This window comes from Myotis brandtii, unplaced genomic scaffold (assembly GCF_000412655.1).
Source record: "Myotis brandtii unplaced genomic scaffold, ASM41265v1 scaffold17, whole genome shotgun sequence".
Classification (NCBI taxonomy): Eukaryota; Metazoa; Chordata; class Mammalia; order Chiroptera; family Vespertilionidae; genus Myotis; species Myotis brandtii.
In genome coordinates this window covers 3025099-3030758 of record NW_005356259.1, presented here as the reverse complement: position 1 = coordinate 3030758, position 5660 = coordinate 3025099, and positions in this window count along the sequence as shown.

Below are 5660 nucleotides of genomic sequence, written 5' to 3'. Positions count from 1 at the left end.
GGCGATGACGGTCACCGCCCGTGAGCGCCTCCAGGGGGGGCTCCTGTAGCCGGGAGGCAGGAGGAGGAGGCACGTGTAGAGGTCCGAGGCCGAGGAAAGCACAATAAACGGTAGGATTCAAGTAGGAAACAGTGCCGGTTATTATTAAAAAACGAACACACCCGAACATATATTTTCAAATCAGTCATTATGGAGACCGAGATCGACACCGGGACATTAAAATGCTAATGGCAATGTGCGATTAAAAAAAAAATACCTTGATGAGCTGCCTTCCACGAAGACTTTACTTGCAAATAGTGTGCAACAAGACAACGAGCGACAGATTCTGTTCCAGGCTTTCGAGCTAGAATTTACAAAATAAAAGTAATGGAACATGACATGCTATGTAGGAGGAAGAAATATAAATGGAGGAAAAACGGAGACTGGAAAGAAAAGAAGAGAGGGGTGCAAGAGGAAGGAAGGGAGGGAAGAGCCTGTTTCATTTCTAACAACGAGGATGCAAGAGGACTCCGTGATCAGACTGCCCCAGTTCCAGAGGGCGAGGAGCAGAAATGATTTCAATAGGAAGTTTCCTCTGCCTTTACGCCTTTGCACGATTCTAGTTGGGTCATCTTTTTTCTGCTTTGTGCATTTCCGCGCGTACACATGGCAGCGGCACCTGTCTTACAGCTGAAAAGCGAGCCTGGAGACACCGGCGGGTCTGACAACGAGACCCCACCCGGTGAGCCCCGGCCAGGCATCACCCCGGGAGCCTCAGGTGCGGTCCTTTCCGCCCGGGAGGAAGAGCTGGAAAGTTCCTCTCTCCTCCGCACGAGGGCACTCTCGGCCAGGGCACCAGGCCACTCTAAGCGTTTGCGTCAAGGAATTCCTGATGTTGGAGCATGTGTGTAAAGCCAGCTTGACATGTCTCCAGGCTTTCAACACCGCTGAGTGTATTCTAACAGAATGAGATAGTAAGGAGGGATTGGGTCCCAGTGACATGCATTTTGGTGTCGTTCACTTGACACTTGGCTTTTTGCCATCTGATGAGATTATCTCGTCATAAACATGTCCTGTAGCCTAGTACTTAAATGATGATGTACATACGAATCATTTGGGAATCTTTTTTTTTTTTTAAATGCAGATTCTGGCCCTGGACAGTGCTGCTCAGTGGCTAGAGCATCAGCTGGCACACCAACGGGTCCCGATTCGATTCCCACATCCCTGGGTTGCAGATTAGATTCCCCGCCAGGGTTGGCAGCAACCAATCCATGTGTCTCCCTCACATTTATGTTTTTTTCTCTCTCTCCTTCCCTCCCTTCTACTCTCTCTAAAAAAAATCAATGTAAAAAATATCCTTGGGCGAGGATTAAAAAAATGCAGATTCTGATTCAGTAGGTCTGGGAGATGCAGTTCTAACAAGCCCCTAGACTAGGTGGTGCTGACGCTCTAACCACTGTGCCCACCGGCCAGGGCCATATTTGCCTTTGGAAAAGCTCCATCTGGGTGCTACTTGGAGGATGGATTGGAAAGGACCACAGTGGGTGCCGAGGAGGATCAGATACTGGCCATGGCAGTAAATTCAAGTAAGAGAGGCTGAGTCTGCAAAGAAGACTGAGAACACACAGACAGTAGAAGAAAAACCACAAGTAAAGGGCAAGTCCATCACTAGATTTTATGAGAATTTCAAAGATGATTGCCTCTCCAGGAGTCTTGTATCTTCTGCCAGCATCTGTGAGACAGTAGCAAGCTAATTTGTGAGTTTGCAAGTAGAGGAAAATCGCAGGCTTTCCACAGTTCCTGACAGTAAGTTTGCTGAGAGGCAAGAGAGGTTGAATTCAGATCACTGTGAGGACTTTGTATTAGATTGGGAATGGGAGAGTGATTGTTTTACGTTTTTCTCTTTGCCCTGCCTGGGTGGCTCAGAGGGCTGGAGCATCGTCTGGTATACCAGAAGGTGGTGGGCTCCATTCCCCATCGGGGCACATACTGATACGTAGGTTGTGGGTTCCATCCCTGGTCTGTGTGTGTATGGGAGGCAACCGATTCCTGTTTCTCTTTCACATCAGAGTTTCTCTCTAAAATCAATAAAACATATCCTTGGGTGCGGATTTTTTTCTTTTTATCACCAATTTTTATCCACTTAATCATGACGTGGATTAAGTGGAATGACTTTCTTTCTATTTATCATGCTTGAAGTTTGCTGAACCTTTTGGATCTGTGGATTTATACATTTCATCCATTTAGAAAATTTTTAGTTATTAGTTCTTCAAATAAATAAATAGTGAGTTCATCTGTACGTGAAGTTGCCTATTTTATGTATCCCAATATACTGGATGACATCTTTGTGTTTCTGATCCATCTTTCTGGATTAAGTTGGACAGTTCTAGATAATGTTTATATTTGTCAACTTGTAAAAATATGCAAAATTTTAACCTTATCATTTCTTTTCCCATTCTAAATAAATATTCACTTTTGTACCTAATTTTGCATTTATAATTTTGAGTTCTTTTTCTTAAAGAGAGTCCACCAAATTATATACATTTCAGGCCAACAAAACCTGGATTTGCCCCACTCACAAGCAGCATGTTATTAATAAGGACTTGAGACAAAAATGTCATCCCCAAAGTAGGCATAACATATAAACATAATTGTTTATTTCTGGCTTAGACAGTTCCTAAGTATCTCTTTCAGTTGAGTATCAGGTCCATTTTCTTGGTTATAAAGGCTCATGTACCAGGGCCGCATAAGGCAGGGCAAGGAAGATACACCACCCTAGGTACTGAAAACAGCAAATGCTGAGCATTAGCGTGCACTATGGGTTTGAAACAGGTCCAGTGGACTAATCTGTAGGTCCAAAGTCTCATGGGAAGCTGGGCCCTGGGACCCAAGCCTCCTGATGAGCGACCCACTGCTCGATCCATATAAAAGACAAAGATGCTAATTGACCGTACCTCCACTATGCCCTAAGGCTCCTGATGAGTGACCCACTGCTCGATCCAGCCAAGTGAAGACTTTTGTGGCATGTTTGCCAAAATATCCACCTCAATCACCTAAACAAATGCCTGAAATCTCACCATTAAAAACTCATTCTTTTGGATCTTGAAGCATTTCTGGAAGTTTAGCACTGCTTATTAAAATACAAACTCCTTGGGGAACAGTTACATTCTATAGTCACAATTTTTGTGAGATGAATATCTTAATGCTTAGCATGTGTCTGATACTCAAGAAAGCTGGTTCCCCTCTGTCTCCCATATGAGAATTGGTTAGCATCTGTAGCACAGAGTCCCAAACTGGTTTTCTGTGCTGTAGATGTTTGGGCAGGGTCTGGTTATGTATGGGTGTGTCTTAAAGACAGCTTTCCCCCTTTGCTATTTTATCAAGTTCCAAGCACGGAAGTACTAGAATGTAAATATTGTTAGTTAGGAAATGAAGAGGCAGACCAAAGAGAATCAACTTCAAATGACCCAAAAATGAGAATTGGTTAGCATCTGTAGCACAGAGTCCCAAACTGGTTTTCTGTGCTGTAGATGTTTGGGCAGGGTCTGGTTATGTATGGGTGTGTCTTAAAGACAGCTTTCCCCCTTTGCTATTTTATCAAGCTCCAAGCACGGAAGGTACTAGAATATAAACATTCTGTTACAGTTAGGAAATGAAGAGACAGACCAAAGAGAATCAACTTCAAATTACCCAAAATATATATTTTTTAATTTCTTTACTGGTTAAGGTATTACAAATGTGTCCTCATTTCCCATTAACCCCCAACCTCCCCGACCGCCCAAAAATATTTTTTTACTGCACGCCCCCTACTGGGGATTGAGCCCGCAACCCTTGCATGTGCCCTTCCCTTGACCAGAATCGAACCCGGGACCCTTCAGTCCGCAGGCTGACACTCTATCTACCGAGCCAAACCGGCTAGGGCAAATTACCCAAAATATTAATGTGAAAGAAATTACACTAGAATGAGGAGTAATTGGGTTTCTTTAAGAGAGTTTAGTTTCTGTTTCGGTGATTGCAGAGCTGCTCAAAAGCGCCTAACATCACAATATGTCTGCTTCCCACAGATAGGAACATTAAGAGACTCCTGTAATAACTTGGTGAAAGTTAGTTTACTGAGGCAAGATTTCTTACACACAGTTCTGTGCCTTTTTATTATTCACACATGTGTCCATGTATTATTCTACCAGTATCCTCTCCATAAAAAGTTATGTTTTCCAGACTTAACTTCTCTTTCTCTGCTGTATTGACAGGATTTCTGGACTGTGGGCCCAGGCACTGGAATAAAAGGCCACTGGAGGGCGCCAGACTCCCATTGTCACTGCGTGGTCTCCCAAAAGTTATGTTTTCCAGACTTAACTTCTCTTTCTCTGACACGATTGACACGATTGACACGATTTCTGGACTGTGGGCCCAGGCACTGGAATGAAAGGCCACTAGAGGGCGCCAGACTCCCATTGTCACTGCGTGGTCTCCGTGTCTGTAAAGACAGCATCAATTCCCGTCCATGTTGGAGTTTTAAAAAACTGTAAACATTCACTTATAATAAGCACCCGAAGGACTAACATAATGACAAGACCCTTTCACCTCTGAACTGGAATTCTTTCAGTAACAGCTGACTTTTTTTCCTGCACTATAAAATGTGCAGTTGTTTTTTATATTTACTACTGTATTTTGTCTGTGAAGCAGTTACTCTGGAGAAGAATGAATCCTTAGTAAAATTCTTGTCAGACAATTTGAAGTTATTCCTCAGCTGTTGTCCCAGATCTACCTATTGATTCTACTCTCCCAGCTTTTTTCCCCTTTAACTTACTCAAACCACTCTTCACACGTTGGCCAGAATGGACTCATCCCAAGTTCCTCTGCTTAAAGATCGCCAACAGCTTCCCAAGGCCTCTGAGGTGAAGCTGAGTTTTGTCAGCATGAGAATCCACTCCTCATCCCTCATGCCTGACTCCCCAGCAACCCTGGTCCCTGTACACCTCTCCAGGCGGCTGGGCTCCCCACAAGCCCCTCCTCAAATTCAAATGATCTGCGACTCCCCTAAGGAGCTAAGCTAGTTCTGCATTTGTGTTTTTGCACAAAGTCCATTTTTCCCCCACTGAACCTGCCTGACAAATCCCATTTATTCTTTTCTTTTTCCCCTAAGGAGCTAAGCTAGTTCTGCATTTGTGTTTTCGCACAAAGTCCATTTTTCCCCCACTGAATCTGCCTGACAAATCCCATTTATTCTTTTCTTTTTAAAAAAAATATTTAGATCTTCACATGAGAATAGAGAATAATATAACACTCTTGTATGCACATAACTCACTGAAGTCTTAACATTTTGCAATATTTTATTCTGAACTTAATAAAAAAATAAAAGCATTTTAGTTGAAGTTGATATCTTCTACAAACCTCTTCTCTGATCTTATTTCCCTGCCTGAGGAAATCACTATCATAAATTTGTATTTACTGTTCCCACACATGCTTGTATATTATAACAATATATGCATGTATTTGCAAGCAACATATAGTATTTGTTTGCAAGTTTTTAAATCAGATAAATGGCATCATACTATGTAATTTTGCAACTTATCATGAACAGGTGCACTACAAGTTTATTCAGTTTAACTATCATACAATATTTTATTATACAAATAAACCACAATTTATCTATCCTCTTGTTGATGCATACTTGGATT